Genomic DNA, 23,697 nt, shown 5'->3' on the forward strand with positions numbered 1-23,697 from the left:
TGCAAACCATGTATGAATACTAGTTGTTATTACTGTTATCGTTATTAACTGGACCAAATCCAGGAGAGGACAACCAAGATTGTGAAGGACCTCAAGATCATGCCATATGAAAATTAGTTAAAGGAAATAGGGAAGTTTAGCACAGTGAGGAAAAGATTTAGGGAAAACAATAGTCATCATCAAGTATTTAAGGTTTTAACTCAAAAGCTCGCCTTTTCTTATACAAAGACTTTCCTGATACCTCTCTCCAATAGTTGTTAGTATGTCCCTATTCCCAAATTACTTTGTATTTATTCTGTATATATTTTGCATTTCTTTGTCTACATACTCGTTATTCCCTGTTTCTCTCCCCCTACCAGTAGACTATAAACTCCTTGATACCAAGGATAATTCCATTTTTTGATCTTTGTATGACTAGCATCTATGGTTTCATGGGCTCATAGCTGGAAGGGTGGGACCTAGATTCTGAGAACTGAATATTTTTACAGACAAGGAAACTGAGGCCTAGAGTAGTGAAGTATTTTTCCTAAGGTTACGTTGCCCATATGCAGTATGCATTTAATTAAATGCTTGTGAATTGAAGGAGAATTAGATTTACTGTTTGACCCCAGAGGTCAGAATAGCAAGTGAAAGCGGCAAAGAGTTAAATTTAGGCTTGATGTAAGGAAATTTCTTCATAATGAGAACTATTCAAAGATGGAATAGGTTGCCATGGGGGAGGGAGTAGGTCCCTGCTGACTGCTGTCCTACAGTGGAAGCTGGATGTTTACTTGTCCAGTATGTTATAGATGGAAATTTTCAGGTACAGGTTGAATAAGATGGCCTCTGAGGTCCCTTCAAGCTCAGAGATGCTAGGATTCTATAGTTCCCTCCAGCTTGCCTTCAAAGCAAAGGTTCTTAATCTTGGGTCCAAGAACTTTAGAAAACATAGCTAGCTAGATGGATGGATGGATGGATAAATAAATAAAACATACGTATGTTTTATCTATCTGCCGATCATGTGGTTTCCATTGTAATTTTTTATACTTTATTTAATGCTTTTAAAAACATGATTCTGAGAAGGGATCCATAGGCTTCACCAGACTGCCAGTGGGACCCCATGACATGAGCTTGGTTTGGAAGAGTGGCTGGAGTTTCCAAGTACAATGAGAAGATCTAAAAGCTGCAAAAACAGTGGCTAAGTGAGTGGGCCTTCTGAGACAGTAGTTGGGAAGGCCTTCCTCATTCTAAGGTTTTGGTTTTTCTTTCTTTCTTTCTTTCTTTCTTTCTTTCTTTCTTTCTTTCTTTCTTTCTTTCTTTCTTTCTTTCTTTCTTTCTTTCTTTCTTTCTTTCTTTCTTTCTTTCTTTCTTTCTTTCTTTCTTGCAGATGGGGACCACCTCTGGTCACAATGGAGGCTCTTTTCCCCTAGAATTAGAAGCTTACTATGTTTCAGAACAGACCTTGCTAGAGATCACTGAGTGTGACAGGAAAATTAGGGCCAAGCTACAGTTGGGTTTAAGCTAGAGTTCTAACATTTACTAACTGTGTGACTATTTTTGTGAGTCACACTCTTCTGATCCTCAGTTTCCTCATCTATGAAAAATGAATAAAAATAATACTTTCAATGTCTCTCTTATAAAGCTTTTATTTAGATCAGATGGATAGATAGGAAGGCAGGCAGATAGATGACAGATAGATAGATAGACAGACAGACAGACAGACAAGTGCTTTCTATATGCCAGGCATTGTGCTAAGTGATGGAGATACAGATATAAAAAAAACAAGACTAGACTAAACCTACTGTCAAAGGGAAGTTGTTATTCTCTAATGTTTTGTTGTTGTTCACTCATTTCAGGCCTGTGTGACTCTTTGTGACCCCATTTGGAGCTTTCTTGGCAAAGATACTAGAGTGTTTTGCCATTTCCTTCTTGAGCTCATTTTACAAATGAAGAAGACTGAGGCAAAGAGGGTTAAGTCATTTGCCCAGGGGCACAGAGCTAGTAAGTGTCTGAGGCCAGATTTGAAGATGAGTCTTCCTGATTCCAATGCCAGGCACTCTAGCTACTGTACCATCTAACTGCCTCCATAAAGGGAATAGAAAGGGAGATGGTAGAGGTGGGGTAAGGCAGCTATTGGAGAGCTGACAGTCCAAAGAGAGAGCTGAGATGAGAATAAAGTGATTAGCATGGCTGAGGTCCCTCAAAAATGCTAATCAGGGCCACTGACTCAGTCATCAGGAATGCAGGCCTCAAGGCAGGGTCATCCTGAGTTGGGCAAGGCAGCTGAGGGAGGTGGAGCAGGCTGGAGAGTGAAGTGAGGAACATTGCTGAGGCCCCCCCATGAAATAATGCGTGTTAAGTCAAATGAGAGGCAGTGTAGTAGCAGAAAATAGCACTGCAATTGCAGTCAGGAGAGACATGGCTTTAAATGCTACTTTTGATACCAGTTTGCTACTATGGGCAACTCACTTTAATCTCTCTGAGTCTCAGTTTCCTCATCTGTAAAGTATAATCATACCCCTAGTACCATACCTTCTACATCAAATGAGATAATATATACAAAAGTTTATAAACATTAAAGTGTGATGTAAATGTCAAGTATTATTATTAAGATGTCCAGCGCTCAGAATTGGAAGTGACCTCATAGACTCATCTATCAAGAGCTGAAAGGGTCTTCAGAGGCCATTTAGTCCAGCATCTTCATTTAACCACAAGGAACATGAGGTCCATGGAAATTAAGTGACTTGCCAAAGACCCCATAGGCAATATGAATCAGAGTCAGGATTTGAACCCACATCCTGTCACTCCATAACTCATAGCGCTCTTTCCATTTTCCCATATGTATACACAAGTTGTTATTAGAGTGGAAGGAGATATGAAGGCCAAAAAATTTTCTTGGGGTAAAAAAGCTGTAGAATATTATTTTTTCTTTAATTTTTCCTCCTATTTTTTTGTTGAAATAGTCCTTCCCATCTCTAATAGTGGATAGGCCATCTTGTCTGGCAATGTTAGTATTTAAAAACTGCCACATTCTTGATATGCCACTTTGATTGTCCTTCAAAAATGCTATCTTTACTGTGTAAATGACAGAGGAATGACATCTACTGCTCAAAGTCCCATGGGCTTAGGAACCAGACCTAGAATTAGATTACCCCTAGAATTACTATCCTGCTACATAATGCAGCAAGGGATGGAATGTCTTCTATGATCAACTCCACTTTGTGAAAATTTGGTAACCATTGATCAATCTCTGGCCAGCAACTGGTATAGTCTTACCTCAACTATATGAGAAGGCCCTTTAAAGGAGAAGTTGCAATGGTATAGAGCAGGATAAATTTACATAGACAGTTATTATTCTAAAGGAATAATAAATAGAGAAGCACACAATATGAACCTTTTCGGTGACTCAGTTTTCATTGATGATATATGCAATGATGCTGTTAATGTTTGTGCTTTTAAAAAAAAGGCACGAAGACTGGAGGTTGTACATGGTGAACGCTTGAAGCTATAAGAAAATAAGAAATGTTCATCTGTGTGAACCTATAGAAAAAGGAAAGGATTTTTTTTTGCTTCATTTCCCCAACTCATCTTAATTCCTTCCTTCTATTTATTGCTGTTTAAAAATATATGTTTGTATACTGATATGTTTAGCGTGAAATGTTTATCAGGCAAAAAACCCTCTTGTTAATTCTTTTATTCAATAAGCATCTATTTAGTGCTTCCTACGTGCCAGGCATTGTTCTGGGATCTTGCATTCTACTTTATCATCTTCACACCATGCTCTCTTTACCCTTAATTCTTTATTTACTTACTCTGCAACTTTTTCAGAATCCTAAAGTTTATATATTTCATATTTATGAAATGAAAGTAACTGTCTATTCCTGACCTTGACAGGATATTGCATAAAAGATTAGATGACCATAAATAATAGAACTTGAAGCCTTCAACAAAAGGATTTTGGTTTGTCCTATGTGGTTATTTATTTTTATAGCTCATATTGATCTAGGACTTCTTTCTCATAACCTTATTGGTCTTATTGGCCAAGGACATCACAATGGTCTCTTTAGGATGATAGGCAGAGAAAGTTAATTTTTCAAAATGCTAAATTCTTCAGAAGGATTGGGACTGGAGAGAAAAGGTGGCTGGAAAACTGAATGTAAAATGATTAAGGACATTTGAATTTTATGCATTTGCTCTCCCCAATCATTTCCATTACAACCCTTGACAGAAATATTGAGATATGCCTAAGAGTTCAAATTTATCAGCAGAATTCAAAATTCCTACAGCAACAGAGAATCACCAATTACTGGTAAATATTTTATATTGCCTTAAGGCTCAAGAGTCAATTTTTTACTGTTTGCAAGGAACTGGATGCTTAAAAAACTTGAGTTTCAATGTGACAGTAGCTGGATTATTCTAATGTCTCTCCCTAAAATAAGTATGAGTCATAGTTGTCTTTTATTGACCAATTTTTTAAGCACATTGTTATATTAGGATAGTAAAATCTGCATATACACTGTGAATAGACCTATTTCAGCAGTCTTCATAGACTAGAATAACAACAGAACTATACCAGTGAAGGGAAATCAAGACCAACTATGTGTCTCTTCATTCATTTCCAAATCATTGAAATTTTGCTTTGGAATAGGAAGCTTCATAATCAGATACACACTCAGAAAAACTGACACTTGCACGCCTATCTATTTTCAATTCTGGCCTCCTCCAAAATGAACAGGACACAACCTAGCTTGTTCATTGAGAGGGACAAGCTTGCATCACATGGCCCATGGAGCAGATCATCCATGCAACAAATGATTCAGGGAGGAAATAGTAACTGGTGGCCACATTCACATCACAGTGTTTTTAATTAGGAAGGCAATGTATATTAACCGAAAATCATTAGAAAGACAGAGAGACCCAGTGAGTTAACTGAGAGTTAGGGAATGTAGCATACTGAGGCTTGTATTCTACTGATTATGATAATAATGAAAACAATAATAATAATAACTAGCATTTATATAGTGCTTTAAAGTTTGCAAAGTGCTTTACAGTTATTATCTCATCTGATTCATTGGATCATAGATTTAAAGCTAAAACAGATTTCAGACATAACAAACAGAAACATTGATTTCAAACTAGGAAGGACATCATAGGTCATCATATTTCAAATGAGGAAATTGAGGCCCAGAGAGTTGAAGTGATTTACCCAAAGCAACACAGGTAGTAAGTAGCAGTGCTGGGACTTGGCCAGAGGTGCCTCTGACTCCTAATGCCAGGCTCTTTTCACTGTACAAACTTACATGCAGTCTGGCCCTATCATCTCATTTTACAGATAAGGAAGTTAAGGTCTAGAAAGGATAAATGACAGACAGGTAGTATGTAGCAGACCCAGGTCCCCTGACTCCAAATCTAACACTCTTAGCCATTGCCTCATGCTGTCTCCATTTGTGATCTCGAAAATTTCCCCATGCTTCAATTTCCTGACCAGGGCTTAGGATAATACTAGCTAAGCTCTTAGTGAAAATGTTAATGAAAAGCAACATCTCAGCTTACACTGAGTATTGGAGTGGAGATGGGATATATTCTTTACGTAACTATAATTCAGCATAGCCTCCAAGAAGTTCCTTTTTCCTTGTGCTGGCAAACCTGTCACACTCACAGGGAGCCAGAAAGTTAGGGCCAGGGATCATAAGTCTTGAAGCCTGGCAACTCTCAAGGTGGCTGTTGTTTGTTATTCAAAGAACAAACTGCACATCTCCTCTGTGGGGAATAAAAACAGACAGTGCATGAGTTTCTTTGGTCACATCTGTGTGTCTAGAAGATCACACCAGCAATCTAGGTGTTGAAAATGAATGACAGGTGACAGGTCCACCTTGGGGAGCCTAGCCATTCCACTAATGTCTTAGAAAAGAGGAAAGTATTGAGTTATGATGAAAACTCACTTGAGACGAGCCTATCTAGTGGGGGATGTGGTCTGTATTCCTTAAATTTGTAAATATAAACTTAGATCTGTTTGTCTTCCCTTAAAAGAAGAACCACATATTAAGTAAGTCTGGTATAAAAACAAACCAGACCAGGTTTGTTTGGAAGACATCTGTTTCTTATATATTTGGGGTTTGGTAAGGAAAATTGATGCTTGTGGGAAAAAAGCAACAAAATGGAGAATAAAATCATCCCAAAGAGCATGCCATCCCATAACTAAAAGCTATCCTGAAATCAGGACATATAGTGGTTGCAATGTACAGGAGATAGTACAGCACAGTAGAGAGAGTACTGGACTTGGAGTCAGGCTTGGCCTATTTGGAATCCCACCTCTGACTTTTTTTGTTTTGTTTTGGCTAGGCAATGAGGTTAAGTGACTTGCCCGGGGTCACACAGCTAATAAGTGTTATGTGTCTAAGGCCGGATTTGGACTCAGGTCCTCTTGAATCCAGGGCCAGTGCTCTATCCACTGCGCCACCTAACTGCCCCCAATCTCTGCCTCTTTAGTACTATGTGAGCACAGCCACTTCTCTGAGCCTTGGTTTACTCATCTGGAAAGTGAGGGTAAGGATATTTGTGGTACCCAACTCACAGGCTTGTCATGAGCACCAAGGGAGTTTATGAAGTGCTGTTTAAATATCAGTTATTATTATTATTATCATCATTATAAATAAGGATGGGAACAAAGAATTTAACCCTTATTTGCCTTTGAAATATAAGACCAGCCTTAATTTTTTTTTCATTTGGCAATAGGGACAATCATGAGATGGCTAGAGCATCTTCATCTTCACTATTATTAAAAACTCACTTTGTGTGTGTCACTGTGCTGGGTCACAAAGTGAGTTCCCATGCATGGATTATGCCACTGAGTGACTTAATATCTTTTAATTTTTGGTATGTTTTTATCCTTTTAAAATATATACATATATAATATGTATGCATATATACATATATATTATTTTTTCAAACTTTTTTTCTCCTTCCTACCTCATTAAATTCACTGAAAAGGAAGGAAGGGAGGAAGGGAGAGAAGAAGGGAGGGAAGGAGGAAGGAAGGAAACTTTGTATCATGTAAGTATAATCAAGCAAAAGAAATGTCCACATTGGCCACATCCATAAATGTGTTTCTCTTTCTTCATATTAGCCCATCATAAGGTGGGTGGTGTTCTTCATTTGTCTTCTGGAATCATGGTTAATCATATCTTTAATCAGAGTTCTTAAGAATTATTCGTTTTAAAACATTGATTTTCGGACAACACTGATATGAACAGATATAAAGGAAGTTCAGAAAAAGAAACTAATACTGAGCAAATCATTGCCTTGAATAAATACATTGATAAGCAACTTTAGCATCAGATACAAGCAGAAGGGCAATTACATATTGGGACGTGCTGAATAAGGAAGCTCATAGGATTTACATATTTTGATAGAGGGGGACCAACAGGGGCTACAACCACAAAAGTTGTAGGAACTAATTATCTTGAATTATTTTTAGGAAAAAACATAAAGCATGAAATTAAGTGTGACAGTAGTTACTATACCCTAATGAACTTGCTCCAAGGAAGGCTGGCCATTCTCTATAACATCCACCTCCCACTCAGACTTAACTGAAGGGAGATGCTTTCCACCACTTGAGGACATAGCTAATTTGAAGCCTTCCTGTATTAGAGGAAGGTCCTAGAACATTTTTTTAATTGAAAAATATCATAGGTGGGAGCTGTAGAATGAATATTACTAAGCAATTCAGAAGGTATTCCATATATACCTTGCTCTCCCTCCATCTCAACTTTTGGTGACACAAGCCTATGGCACCCTTAATTACCCACAATTCTTCTACCAGCAAACCCAGGGATATATATATATGTGTGTGTGTGTGTGGGTGTGTGTGGGTGTGTGTGTGTGTATACACATACAAACATATACACACACATATATATAATTTGTGTATGTATATATGTATATGTGTGTGTGTGTGTGTATCCGTTTTAAACATTAATCATCAAAAAGTCACATTTAAAACAAGGGTTGACAAATGTGTGCTCATGTGCCAAATCTGGTCTACTATCTATTTTTGTATGGTAGGTGAACTAAAAATGTTTTTTACATTTTTAAATACAAAATTGTAAAAAGCATTCTTAGCTCACTGGCACAGGGAGGCTGCCAGTAGGATTTGACCCTCAGGCCACTGTTTTCAGAGGCCTCTAACAATAAAGAACAAACTATGTGAACTTTAATAGTTCTGACTTGGATAAGTCATGTCATAGCTCTTAGAGAGCTTGAAGGGACCTTGGGCCATCATGTAGTTCAGTGCTTTCATGTTACAGATGAGGAAAATGAGACCTAGAGAGGGGAAAGATCTTATTTACACCCTCAGTTCTAGTCCAGATGAGGAAACAGAGGATCAGGGAAGTTATAGGTAGTAAGCAACAAAGGTAGGACTTGAACCCAGGACCTCTAGCTCCAGAGTCAGTGGTCTTGCCACTGCACAATGTTGCTTCTGAGGTCACACAGGTAGAGACAGAATTCAACCGGAGGTCCCTTGACTCTAAGTCCAGGACTTGTTTACTACCTCTCACTACATGAGTTAAGGGGGTATCTACTCCAAGCATGTGAAGACTCCCCACAGAGAATGGGAAGAAGAGCAGGTTGTTCCAAAGGCCATGATGGAGGCTGAAGCAGGCACTGTGGAGCACTTAGAGCATGATCAGGCATCAAAGATGTCAAGGTTATGCACTGTATCCTGTGTCATCATCAGTTGTCTTGGTGTTTGTCCTATCACTGGACTTGGATGACTCTGGAAAAGAGAGTAAGATCAACGACTTTGTGCAACTCTGCCTCACTCAAATCCAAATCATGCTCAAATTGAGACATCACCTGTGATGTCATTATCCTCTTCAAAAACAAAGGATGAACAACACAAAATCAATATGATACTTCATTCCCTTCCTGTCACTGAGTCTGTTTCTTCTAGAAAATTGATGGGTCAATACTCAGTATTTCTCTAATACCCCTTCTAGCTCTAAATGCTATGAACCAAGAAAACTGCGTCTCTGGGCTTATAGCATTCTTATTTAGAGATGGGGAGGTATTAGACTAATGATCACAAAGCCCCTTCTGCCTTTAATTTCTATGATCCTTTGATCCTATTCTAATCTTCCCTCCTCTGTCTAATTGAATTATCCCAGTTCTTGTGTCCAGAATCCAGTGGCCTGATCCTGTGTAGAATGGAGGAAATCTCATACTCTGGAGCATTTAATAGAGATAGATCTGGTCTGGCAAGGCTGCTAGGTATCTTAGCCTTCCTAAACTTGACTCTGAGTATGAGACCCCAATAGAAGAAGCATTTCTTATATGTCTGGTTCTCCACAGATTTCTCCCCTAGGCTTCAGACCATCCTCCAAGAGCATGAGAGATGTTTCCTAAATCCTCTCCAAAGGTTTCCTTTGCTCCAGACCTCCTGGAACTCTAGGCTCTTGGGCCTTAGAAGAGAAATACCCTTCCCTAATCAAAGTTTCTCTCCTAAATTTCCACACATCCTGGTAGTTGCCTCCTTTGCTCTTCTGAAAAGTTCAATGACACCAACTCTTGGAAACTCTCTCTTGACTCCTTCTTTTCTGTTGTGGTTTGTTTCTATCAGTAAATGCTTCTGTGCTTTAGTTGAAACTTCACTTTTCTACCTTTTGCCCTGGACTGGTAGATAGATTTATTATCCACATGTATGAGAGCCTTTTGTCAATATTCTTTAGTGGACATTCCATGTAATATCATGTAACATGAGATTCAAAGAACTCTAATGAAGTTTAATGCTAAACAATGCAAGAATAAAGCTCTAATTATTTTTCTTTGGTCAATATCATTTTAAGAGGGATTGGGGGAAAAAAGAGGGATTGGAGTCATCTAGGAAAGAGTTAAGAAAATCAGTCTGTCTTTCTTCTTTTCAGAGATGGCATTTACTATCAGTTTCAGTTCATGTGTTGACTAGTTTTGCTGAACTTCTTTTTTCTCTTTCTTATTAGATCTTTGTTCCAAGGAACGGCTCTCTGGGCAGGGGGAGGGGGAGGGACATATTCAGAAATGAAGGTGATAGAAAAATGAAAGCTATAAATACAATTTTTAAAGAGCAAAAGTTATAAAACAAATTGGTCTAAAGTTTTAGTCATAGTCTTACATGTGTTCTGACCACTATTTATGGTCTATACAAGGCTGAACTGAAACATCTGACATCACTCCTAGTGAAAGCCAAAACCGGTGTGGGGTCAGAGAGCCAAGGGAAGTGTGGGCAGGAAACAGAGTCATTGAGTCATGGCAGGGGAATGTGCAGATACTCATTTTTGATAACGCTTAGCCAAGCCATATTGTTGATTTTGGAAGATTTGGCGTGGGAACCCCAGTAGAATCCTGACCTTTTTGGTGTGTATTTGTGAGTGTGTTTCCTGGTGTGTTTAAGCGGTTTGAGCTAATTACTTCTTTCTGTACTGTAGTCGAAGAAGCATTGCCATAGTAGTCCCTTGGGAGTCTGTGTGTATGTTAACTCTCTGTTTTAGCACATATGCTACCTACACAATGGGATCACAGAATTTCAGAGATAAAAGTCTTGTCAGAGGTCCACCCAAGCTAACGCAAACCTAAAAAAAGGATCTACAACATGCCTGCTAAGAGGTCATCCAGTCTTTGCTTTAAAGACCTCCAACGAGGGGGAGCCTGGGCAGATTAGACTGGATAAAGCATTTATATTAAGGGCTTATTATGTGCCTGGCACTGTGCACCGTGCAAAGCACTGGTAATATAAATACAATCAAAGAAAAAGTTCCTACCAGCAAGGAGCTTTCATTCTAATGGGGAAAAGCAACACATAAAAGGGATCTGAAAACGGAAGGGTGGTGATGAAGGTGAGTGGGGAGCAAGGTGTCAGGGGAGTCAGTTCTACTGGGTAATGAGTGGGAATGTTTCCTTTGGTGTTAGAGACCCCAACTTGGTGATTTCTTCATTGAATATTGAGCTACCTATATTTGATGAGGTAATAGGATTTAAAGCCAGAAGACATCATGTGGTCCAATCCATTCATTGTATATGCATCCTTTAGGGAAGCTCCTTGAGGACAGGGATGGTTTTTATTTTTTCTTTGTATCTCTTTATATGGCTAGCATCTAGAATGATACCACATTGCATGAAGTAGGCCCTTAATAAATGCTGATTGGATTGGATAAAGAAACTGAAGCCCAGAGAGGCTGTTAACTCTGCCTGACATTCACAGAGTAGTACATTTTTGAGTGAGCATCGAACCTGGTTCTCATGATTCTAAATACCTCACTCTTTCCATTAAATCTTGCTGCTTCTCTACGATAAGAATAACTTGAGTTCATTTTTTTTTTCCATTGAAGAATAATCCTACTTCACACTTGAATTTAATTATTATAACAGTTTGGAGAACACAGTTTGAGCTAATGTTACTTATGTCTCATGTTCTGTCTATGGTTCCTAACCTTTTCTGCATATCACAGGCCCCTTTGACAGTCTGGTGAAGGATATAGATAACTATACAAAATTGCAAAGGAAACCAATTATACTGAAATACAGTTATCAAAATAAACATTTTTAAAAGTTCATAGGCTTCAGATTAAAAACCTTTGCTTAAACAGATTTCATCATCTGAGATAAATATAGATAATTTTGGACACTATTTTGCATAAGCACTTATAATATGCAGGCCTTTATTTATATCTTTGAATAATAGTTGGACTGGCCAAGTTTTCATTATGCCAACCTAATTTGCACAAGCCACATGCCACTGAGGCAGCAGCCTTGGTACCTGAGACATCTGCAGGAAAACACTCCCCACATACACATCCTAGAAGCACCTTCAGGTGCTAGAACAAATACATGGATAAGCCTAGTCTTGGGCCTGCTCCAGGACTTCAGAAATTGATCTCACTCTGCCCCAGGTCTCCCCTCTCTTCACATTTTTCTTATGGTTCCACCACCCTTGTTTTCTACTTTACTATCCCCTAAGCACATGAAGCTAAGGAAGGCAAGACTACCTCTGAGAAAATAGGTAGGAAGGATGAAAGCTGGCACTCAGTCAATAAGCATTTTTTTAAACCATACATCCTTTTTATTGTTAAGTCTTAAAGAGGTATCAAAATTAAAAGAGCAAAATTACAGGAGACTTAATATAACTACTAGGAGAATTGAAGGAGGTGGCAGAGGGACTAGGCGCAGGGCAGAATTAATGAACGTGGGAAGGATAAAGTTGGGTACGACAGTGAACGTGTGCTGGAAAATACCAAGGGAGAGGATCTGGTGAAAAGTTTGATCAAAGACAAGTGCCTAGGTAAAGAAATAATGGGACGAGAGTTCTAAAACCCCAACATGTGCTTAAGAGTCATCCTCGCCATTGGTGCTGTCTCTGTCATCCTCTCCTTCTTCAGCTTCTTTTTCATCATCCTTGATCAACTCCAGCTGGTCATCCCCCCAGTCTTCATTATCATCATCATCCAGTAGGTCCCCCTACTCAGCAGAGTCATCTGCACCCGCCTCAGACTCCATCTTCACATTAGTCTCATCTTTCTTCAGGGAGCTGCTGCTCTGCTCCTCTTCTGACTTATCATTCTTCATCTCTACTGTTTGTTTGCTTTGTTCTTTCTCAATTTTTTCCAGGCTCTCCAATAAAGAATCCACTTTCTGTTTTATCTGGATCAATTCCTTCTTAATTGTCTGAAGATCATCACCTTTCAATTTGCCGGATTTGGATGAAGAGCCCCGCTGCCCACTCTTGGAATTAAAGCCACTTTTGCTTCTGCAGGAAGTGTTTCCGGACACACGTTGACATTTGGAGGGCACCACTGCACGAGCAATGGGAGGAGGAGGTGGTACAGGTGCTGGGTAGCTGTACATCCTGTCATAATAATCTCGTTGAAAATCATAATCTAGGTCAAAGGAAGAGCTGAGTAGAGGAGACAGAGAAGGGTGTTCTGGTAGTGACCCGTACATCTCCGCTGCAGAACACTTCACACATGCTTTTCCTCGGTTCACTTTTGGCTCTGCAGCCAGATTAATATCTAGTACCTGGCCAGCAATCATTCTGCCATCCTCTCCTGCCACAGCAGCATGGGCATTTCGCTCATTAACATACTGGACAAAGGCAAAATCCTTATGAACAGAGCAGCCCACAATCTTGCCGTACTTCGAGAAGATGGCCTCAACATCAGTCTTCTTAACAACCAGAGTGTTGAGATTCCCAATGAAGACACAGGAGTTCATGGAACGGGGGTCAGTCTTGTTGGTGACATTGCTGGCCATGGTGTTTGATGGCAAGGGTCAAACAGCCACAAACAAGCCGGTGGGGAGAGGGGAAAAAAGGCTGGATTCTGAATCTCCGCCTCCCTGATCTGACAGCAGTAAAGAAACGGACTACTGCTCCAGATGGCCTCTTCAACCGTTACTCTCAATAAGCATTTATTAAGTGCCTGCTATGTGCCAGGCACTATGTGAAGTGCTGGGAATCCAAAGAAAGGCAGAAGAGAGTTCCTGCTCTTAAAGGAGCTCACAGTCTAATGGGGGAAATGCCATGCAAACAATTATGTATAAACAAGCTATATCAAGGATAAATGGGAAATAATCAACAGAGGAAAGCACTAGAATTAAGGTAGCTGGGGAAAGGCCTCCTGTAGAAGGATTTCAGTACTGACTTGAAGGCAGTAAGAAAAACCAAGAGTCAGAGATGAAGAGGGAGAGCATTCCAGGCCAATGAAAAAGTTCAGAGCCATCTTGTTTGCACAACACTAAGGAGGTCAGTGTTACTAGATCACAGAGAAGGTGATGGATATGAGGATGTAAAAAGACTAGAAAGGTTGGAGGGGGCATGGGGAAGAGAGAGGTTATGAAGGGCTTTGATTGTCAAATAAAGTATTTTATATTTGATCCTGGACGTGATAGAGAGCCACTGGAGTTTACTGAGTAGAGGGTCAAACCTTGCTTTAAGAAAATCACGTTGAAAGAACCTGTTTGTACAAAAATATTTATAGCAGCTCTTTCTGTAGTAACAAAGAATTGGAAATTGAGGGGATGCCCATCAATTAGGGAATAGCAACTGAACAAGTTGTAGTACATGATTGTGATGGAATACTATTGTGCTATAAGAAAGGATGAGCAGGATAGTTTCAGAAAAACTTGGGAGATTTATATGAACTCATGCAAAGTAAAGTGAGCAGAACTGAGAGAACATTGTACACAGTAACGGCAATATTTTAAGGATGATTTATTGTGAAAGGCTTAGCTACTTTGATCAAGACAATGATCTAAGAAAATTCCAAAGGACTCATGATAAAAGATTCTATCCACCTCCAGAGAGAGAATTAATGAAATCTGAATGCTGAATGAAGCATGCTAGTTTTTACTTTCTTCATTTTCATTGTTTTATTTTGTTTGTTTTCTTCATAATGTGGCTAATACTGAAACATGTTTTGCGTGATGTCATGTGTATAATCGATATCAAATTGCTTACCTTCTCAAGGGAGGGTTTGGGAGAGAGGGAAAGAATTTGGAGCTCAAAATTTAAAAAAATAAGTTTCAAAAATTGTACATGTAATTGGGAAATATTTGATGAAATAAACAAAAATAATTTAAAAAGAAAAAAATAAATTGGCAGCTGAATAGAGAATAGACTGGAGTAGGGAAAGACTCCTGGCAGGCAGAATAACCAGTAGGCTATTGCAGTGGTCCAGGTGTAAGGAGAGGAGGACCTGCCTGCAACAGCATGGTAGAAGTACCAGAGGAGAGAAAGGAGTTAACATAAGAGATGTTATGAAGGTAAAATCAACAGGCCTTTGCAAAAAATTGAATATAAGGGATAAGTGACAGTGATGAGTCAAGGATAACACCTAGGTCATAAGCGTAGGTGACTAAGAAGATGGTGGTACCCTTGATGGTAACAGGGAAATTTAGAAGTGGGGAGGTTTTGAGAGGAAAGACTCATTTTTAGGCATGTTGAGTTTGAGATGTCTACAAGACATCCAGTTCAAGATGTCTAATAGTCCACTGGAGATGCTGGAGATTAGCAGATAGGTTAGGGCTAAATAAGTAGATTTAAGAATCATAAGCATAGAGATAATAACTTAATCCATGGGAGCTGATGAGATCATCAAGTAAAATAATATAGAGGGAGAAGAGGAGGACCCAGGACAGAGCCTTGTGGGACACCCATGCTTAATGAATGTGACCTGGATAAAGATCCAGAAAAAAAAATGGCATGAGAAGGAGTAGTCAAATACGGTCAATAGAGTCCTGAAAATGTAGGGAGAAGAGAGTAGTATGAAGAAGAGGGTGATCAGTAGTGTCAAAAGTTGCAGAGAGGTTGAGAAGAAAGAGGATTGAGAAAAGGCCATTGGTAACTTTTGAAAGAGTAGTTTTGAAGTCAGATGAAGTCAGAAGCCAAATTGTAAGGGGTTAAGAAGAGAAGGACAGAAGAGGAAGTGGAGACACTTATTGTAGATGGCCTTCTCCAGGAGTTTGGCCATAAAAGGCTAAAGATACGGGATGAGAGTTAGTGGGGTTGGATGGATCAAGTGAAGGGATTCTGAGAATGGGAGGGGGGGTCCTGTGCATGTTTATAGGCAATAGACAAAGTGTGGATAAGGAGAGATTGAATATAATTGAGAGAGTAGGGATGATAGAGGAGGCAATCTACTGGAGGAAATAGGATAGACTGAGATCCCTTATGTAGGCAGAGGGGTTTGCCTTGGCAAAGAGAAGGGCCACCTCTTCGTGTGAGATAGGGGTGAAGGAGGAGATAGTCATAGAAGGCATCTGAGTGATATAGAATGAAGAGGAGAGGAGTAAAGGGACCTTTTGGCAAATAGCCTCAATTTTTTTAGTAAAATATGAGGCAAGGTTCTTAGCTCAGAAGGTGGATTAGGGGAAGCCATGGGAGGTTTTATGTTTGAGGAATGAAAAGGGCTGGAAGAGCTGCTATGGCAAAAGAGATGGTGTGTAAATTGGAAAGATATAGAAGGATTGTCTTGTAGCAGTGAGGGCCCAGTTAATGTTATATAACACAAATTTGTATTGGACCAAGTCAGCACAGTTGCTTGATTTTCTTCACCTTTATTGGGCAGCACATTTGTAGAAGCAAAGGCGTCAGATGGTGGGAGCAATCCAAAGCTGAGACTTGGAAGGGCATAATCAGCAATATGTTAAGTGGGCAAGAAACTCAAGAGGACAGTGTAGAGTTGACCTGGTTTACCGAGGGATCAACATAGGGAAAAGAGGAGAGTGTGGCTAGAGCAAGGATGATGATCTGGGAGAGAACTGAGGGGTCAAGGGATCATGGTAGGGAAGAAGAGTAGGATTTGGTTTTAGACACAGAGGAAGAGATGGAAAGGCAATAGATTTTGACCAGATAAGGAAAATTTTAGAATTCATGAACATAGAGGTGGTACATTTGTGGGTGATGGAAAGATCAAGGATATGACTATCTGTGGATGGCTGAGGTGAGAGGAGTAGGTTATGAGAAATGAGTAGACTGAAGAATTGGGAGGATGGGGTGTTTGAGGGAGTATCAATATGTATGTTGAAGTTCTTTGTGATGAGGGCAGAAGAGGAAAGATGTGAGCCAGGTACTGAACTCATTGAGGAAAGAAGGGGATTATCACATAGATCTATAGACAAGGGATGATAGGATTTTAATTGGGTGGTAGAAGTGTATTATACGGATCTTAAAGAAGCAGAGGTTTCTGAGTGATAATGGTAGAAGAACCTATACAGCATTCTTCCTTGATGAGCCATGCCCTAGGCCTATAATGCCTAACATGTGACTATAATTTCCCCCCGCCAAGCCTAAGAAAGCATCATGCTTTAAGGCAGGAAACTAGGAGTTAGTGGGTTAAACAAGGCCCAGGGACTTTGGCCTACTTGATTACCGGTGGCCAGTAAAGGCCAGCAACTTCTGGTCTAGACCAGCAATATACCATCTAAGAAGATTTTGATATCTGGCTATCAATGAGAATGTTGTAGGTTGATATGGGAATCACCAATTCTCAGAGGTAGACAGGAACACTACTAGATATGTCTCTGAATTGTGGTGCAGGAAATGGCAGTTAAGTCATAGCAAACAAAGCTGAGTTGCATAAAACAAGAGGGTTCTGGAGCTACAGGGTCCAAGTCAAAAAGTCAAAGAGAAGCTGGGTAAACAGCAGTTAAACAATTAAAGACAACTGTCCATCCTGTGTTTCTGTGTGATTTTTCTGACTAGGTTAGCCAGAAAGGGTATAAGAATTAATCAAAGTGCCATTCTTGACACAAAGGCCTGAATGCCTTAATCCAAACACTAATCCAATAAGTTTTTAATATGAGTCCCTGGGCCCACACAAATTAGAAAAAATACTCTCTAAAGTCAGAAACCAAGAAATCATAGAAAAAGCAAAGCTCGTTGACTGGAGGTTGCTCAAAATTCTACTGCCCCAGAGCTGCTCTAATTGCACCCACTTACCCCAGGTAATAGAGCTGTGGACAGGAAGGGACCAATAGTTTTGGGTGGGATCTTTTTAGCAGATAGTCTACCTATCCTATCTTTCTCAGGGCTTTAAATAGCTAAGGCTTTGGCAAGTCAGTGATATTTGAAATGTCTAAATTTGCTGTTAAATATTCAGTCCAAATCTAATGACCCATTCCCTGAGGAGGAGACTAACTTTTCACAGGATGGAACTGCATATCAGAGGGCCAGAAGTTTACTGGCAGGAATTTCCCCAAGAAATTAATTTATTAGAATGACCCTTGCCACCTCTATGAAGTGTCCCTCTACCTTGCTGAGATTGGTTCCTCTACCTTTATTCTTATTACCATATCTTCTTATTTCCTCCAAAATTTTACTCTATTAACTGCCCCTCCTCTTATATTTTTAATCGCTCATTGATTGGTTCCTTCTCCTTTGCCTACAAATGGTCTCAAATGCTCCTAATCCTAAAAACAAAATTAGAAAAAACAAACAAAAACCTTTCCTTAACCCTGTTACTACCCTGAACTTCTTACACTATAATCTCTTGCCATGAATCAGCTAAATGGCACAGATAGAACACCGGGCCTGGAGGTAGGAAGATGAGTTTGAATCTAGCTTCAGGCACTTACTAGGTATATGATCCTGGGCAAGTCATTTAAGCGCAATTTGCCTCAGTTTCCTCAACTGTAAAAAGGGGGTATTAATAGCACCTACCTGGCAGAGTTGTTGTGAGGATTAAAAAAAGATAATAATTGTAAAGTGCTTAGCACAGTACCTTTCACACAATAGGCACTTAATAAATGTTTATTCCATCCATCTTCACTATCAAACATTCATCACCTCTTAATTGCTCTTACCACCCCATCCTACAGAACATTGTAGGATGAATCTTCCTGTGACTCTTGTCAGACTGGAATTAACATAATATACAAACTAAGCGCATCAGTGAAAACAACATTTTGGGTAGGTCACTACCTCACTGAGCCTGAGTTTCCTTACTTGTAAAATGAGGGGCTAGACCAGATGGCTTCCAAAGTCCCCTGAAGCTTTAAATCTTTGAGTGTTTGATCAATGATCTCCATTGATCTGTCCCCTGTGGAGTCTGTCCACTTGAGCCATTTGCTCTGTGCTAACAAAGGAGTCTTCTTTCTGTATTGGTAATGAAATCATGGATTCCCCCCCCCCAAGTTTTAAAGAATCACATTTCATCTTATTAAACTTGGTCCATCATTCCTGTCTGCTGAGATCTTTTAGACCCTAATTATTTTATCCAATGTGTTAGCTATCCCTCTCAGCTTTGGGGCCTCTGCTAATTAGATATGCATGCCATTTATATTTTGTCCCAATAATTTTTCAGACAGCTTTTCTGATCCTGGAATATTCCTCATACCGATTCGGAGGACTGTTGGGCATTTCTGATAGTCCTTTATGGAGTGGAGAATCTGATGATAGTATCTCTAAGTGAAATGTACGTGTATAATATTAAATTTTCCAGCTGGGGGTGTGAGCAGGGCTGCCAGTGAGATAAAAATGCAGGTGGTCTTCATGATTATTAAAACTGTTGTTTGTTTAAAACAGGATACATTGTATGCATGCATGTATGCAGATATGCATATATGCATATGTATAATATCTTGCATATATTTTCTAATGAACAGTAGCCACACCCCCATTCTGTATAGCACTATTCATACCTTATTATTAAGTTCTGAATTAAGCTTTACATTATTGGTCCTTTTGAAAAGAACATTAGAAAATAGCTTCCAAAAGGATTTGCCACCCAAGAAAGAAAGGAAAAGGCTAGGTCAAATTTGAGGCCTGCTAATTCTCTGAGTTTTCTTTTCAACAATAAGAGCAGAAAAAATAGGCAGAAAGAGTGAAGAAAAGAAAAATGAGTGGAAGTGATTAGCCTCATGACCCTTTGCTGTTTTTCCAGGCTTTATTCACTGTTCTATTGTTCAGATGAATAAAATTAGCATATTCAATTTGGGTTCTAAAAAGCAGCTGAATAAGTAAATTACTGAGTATCTTCAACTAAAGAACAATTTAAACACTTTACAAAGGAAGCATGATGGGGACACTTTCACTTTGTAAATAATTTCTTCCCTTGAATTTATTCTACTGTCTTAATGGTTTGAATTATTTTGAGTTGAAACACATGTGAGTGAGATTTGAGATTTTAAAATAATTTATTGGAAATTGATGAAGGAAAGAAAATAGACAGTCATATTTGACACCCTCTTAGCTTTTGTGAAAAATGGCCTCAGTGGTAACTGTATCTTAAGCCACTAATTTAGCTTTTAGTTACCTTTTGATGTTACAGATTGCATTAAAGCACAAGACCTATGATTTGCAAAATCAAGTTATAGGCAAAGACCCCAAGGAGAAATTGTCAATGGAAGACGAGTAAAAGATTGAGGTAAATCATGTGCATATGATCCACTTGGTACATGCACTTCTAAATCAATACTGGAACATTTTTAAAAAATTTCAAAAGTGTTTTTGAATGAGAAGGAATAATTCATTCTCATCTGACATTTTTTTTAGTGTGCATTGGTATTCTAAGAGTTCTTTGTCCCCAAAGACATAGCAAGAAGTTTAAAAGTTGGTAAATTAAAGGGAAAAAAGTAATGCTAATAGATTTTTGTTCCTTAAAACATTGACGGAAGATATAAAAATGCCACAAAATCCTAGCAATCCATTTCAATCAATTAATATTTGTTATACAATTTCCCCCAAAGTTGTTTGGTTGTTGTTGTTGTTGTTGTTTGTCCCTCATTCTAAAAGAAGACCATGACATTGGGAAGGTGATGTCATGACTTCCAAATGAATTTGATTTAAGTGAGGCAGAGCTGTGCAAAGTCACCAGCCTCCCTCTCACCTCTGGAGCTATCTAGGTCCAGTGGCAAGATATAGATCAGGAGGACTAGAGATGGTCCCCTTCCCCAAAGTAAAATGGTGGATAGAATGCCAGAGTTGGAATCAGATATCTGGTTCTAATCCTGCCTTAGCCATTTAATACTGATTAGACAGCCATGGCCCAGCCCTTCAACTTCCTAGATCTTTCCATTTCTTTATCTGTAAATTGGGGCTAAAAACAGCTTCATTACTTTTTTTTTTTGCAGGCTTGTTGTGAGGAAAGTGCTTTGCAAATCTTAAAACATATGTAGATGTGGGTTATTATTATAGAATAGAACTGTTTCTGTAGATTGAGATCAATATTCCCAGTCATATGACCAACATGGAGGACTACACATTTTCTCCAATACTTATGACCTCTCAAACCTTTCCAAAATGGTAATTATGTGCAAGCAATAAAGCAATTTCAGCTGTCTCCCTGAGAAAGGACACCAAGAACCCAAATGAGAAACTGCAGGAGGGAACAGAATAGCATGTTCCAAAGAGCAAAGGCAGTCAAGATGCAACCCAAGGTGACCTACCCAGCAAATCTGAGCCTAACCATTAATGAAAAAAGATAGACATTCAATAGGGGGGAAAAGAGGCATTGGAAACATTCCCAGAAAGAAAACTGGATCTGAAGAAATTATTTACTTCTCAAACCCCCCAGACAATAGATGTAGAAGAAGAATACACAGTTACAGCAACCAAGGACAACAAAAATAGCAAAATAATTAAAGAGAAATCATTTAGAGGTTGGAAAGAAGTGATGGTGGAGAAACAGGCCTGAAACATTCTGGACTAAATCTCCCCCTTCCTTCCACCCCTACCCATTGGTGAATCAGTGGTTGTTTGTTGAACTAAATAAGAGAACATGAGGATATAGAAAAAAGGGAAGGGGAAGAAGAAAGAGGAATGTGTGATGTACCTTAATAAAATCAAAGGCTAACAATGAAGGAAAAATAACTCCTATGGTTTTTCAGGAAGAAACATGTCTACAGTATAATAGTGAAGAGGGAAAGGGAGGGATTGAAGCAGGGAGAAAGAAATAGGGAAATCTTGTTTCAGTGGTGGGAGGGGGTACTATGGATGAATTCTTCCATGGAAAGATATATTCTAAAAAGGGAGACTGGGATCTTATGATGGGTATAGGGATTTTGTTGTTCACTCGTTTTAGTTGTGTCCTGCTCTTCATGACCCCATTTGGGGTTTTCTTGACAAAGGTACTGGAGTGGTTTGACATTTCCTTCTCCAGCTCATTTTACGTATGAGAAAACTGAGGCAAAGTAGGGTAAGTGATTTGTCCAGAGTCACATAGCTAGTAAGTGTCTGAGGCCAGATTTGAATTCAGGAAGATGAATCTTCCTGATTCCAGGCCCTTCAGTCTGTCTACTGTACCACCTAGATGCCTCATGGGTATAGAGATATGGTGCTTACAAATCAACATCCTCCCTTCCCTTCTCTCTACCCATTCAAGTGAAATAAATAACAATAAACTGAGAATAAATTGTTGGCCCAGAAGGAGTTAAGATGATGACCAATTCCATGGTCTTCTGGAGGTTTTAGTACATCAGCAATTCACGTGTAGTAGAAGTCATATCCCTTGAACCTTTTTCCTCACAGAAGACCACAGACATTCTTCCATGCCTGAGGAGCATGACTCAATCCTTTAATCATCTGATACTATGTCTTCCATCTGCTTCGGACAATATGTTCATAAAGCTGATTTGCAGAATCATACCACTTGCATCTGCTACACCTTAGATGTGATCTCCTTCAGCCTAATTGTTTTTTAATATTTGAGACTTATTTCTTGTAGACTATCATGGTAATCAGACTAGGATGATAGGATGGACCTTAGAGATCACCTAGTGCAGAGACATTAGACAAATTTACCTCACCAAAAACATATTATACTATATGGACACATAGGTAGGTTGCATTGTGGATGGAGTGTTGGACTTGGCAGCAAGAATATCTGAGTTCAAACACTACCTCAGATATTTGCTACTTGTTTGACCCTGGGCAGGCAACTTAATTTGTCTCATTTTCAGTTTCCTCATTTATGAAACAGGAATAATAATAATAATAGTACCTGCATCCTAGGGGTTGGTAAGGGTCAAATGAAATAACATGCATACAGTGCCTTGCAAACCTTCAAGTGCTGTACAAACATTAGCTATTGTTACTCCTGTCTTCCAAAATGCTATTATTTTCACAAGTAATTGTCACACAAGGCCAGCTTCATTTTCACTGGCTGCCCTCCATGCCTGGGACACTCATTGTCCTCTCCATTTCCTGGCTTCCCTGACTTGTTCAGGTCCCAGTTAAAAATCCCATCTTTTACCCTTCCTGACTCCCCCTTAATGCTAGGGCCTTCTCTCTAAGATTACCTTCAATTTACCCTCCGTGCATCTTGTATTCATAAGTCATTTTCATGTTGTGTCTCCTTCTAGACTGTGAGCTCCTTGAGGGCAGGCCTTGTTTCCTTTCTCCCTTTTTTTTTTGTATCCCCAACACTTAGCACAGTGGTGCATACATAGTAAACACTTAATAAGTTAATAACTGATCCAGAAGGATTATGTATAAAGCCACATATAGATATTACTGAAAAAGACATTCATAAGATGATAGTAGCCCAGGTTTCCTGCCCTGCTAAGATTAAGAGCAGAATTCAAGGCTTTCAAACCAGAAATTCCCCACTGTCTAGCTGCCAGACTCTTCATCTGTTTTTTCACTTTGCTTATCAGCCATGTTTTGGCTGCTAATATATACAACATATACCCTTCTTAGACCTTAAGGGCGCTATCATAGTTCCTGAAACCATCCTAGAAAAGTACTCTAAATTGTAGCTGTCCCTGGGAGCCTTTCTAAGTCCTGGTTGGTCCCAAAGATCTAGAGGAAACCTCTAAAAATATTTTGACTCTGATTTATAGCATTGAGTAAATTATTTTTCTCTTCAGCACTCTCACTCACTTTCTAGTCTCTGTAGTTAAGCCACCTCCAGTTTACCTAATTACTCTCCATTTACCCCGTTTAAACTATATTTACATATATTTACGGTTTCCATATTAGCAAGTTCATACATCAGCCTGCTTTGATTCTATTACTTTTTTCATTACATCTGTCCCTAGGCTGATCCTTGCTCCTCCACAATTTGAAATAGAAGGGCAGTTAGGTAACAACAACAACAACAACAACAATAATAATAAAACATAATGTCTCACAAGGATATAGTGTTTTATGCTTTCCAGAATGCTTCCATTTCCATTATCTCATTTGATGTGTGACAAAGTGAATTATGGTAGTCATGGCCAGAAAGGGACATTTTCTGAACTTTTTTTTCC

The 23,697-nt window shown here is 39.1% G+C and overlaps 1 protein-coding gene and 1 pseudogene across 2 annotated transcripts in view; one reads left to right on the top strand and one right to left on the bottom strand.

The window, feature by feature from the left end:
- The window catches only part of STARD13 (StAR related lipid transfer domain containing 13), a 716,694-nt gene that overhangs the window by 266,955 nt on the left and 426,042 nt on the right, over positions 1-23,697 (top strand). The window lies entirely within an intron of this gene.
- On the bottom strand, positions 12,051-13,316 carry LOC110215531 (heterogeneous nuclear ribonucleoproteins C1/C2 pseudogene; annotated as a pseudogene).

Source organism: Phascolarctos cinereus, unplaced genomic scaffold (assembly GCF_003287225.1).
Source record: "Phascolarctos cinereus isolate Bilbo 61053 unplaced genomic scaffold, phaCin_HiC Scaffold_726;HRSCAF=1367, whole genome shotgun sequence".
NCBI lineage: Eukaryota > Metazoa > Chordata > Mammalia > Diprotodontia > Phascolarctidae > Phascolarctos > Phascolarctos cinereus.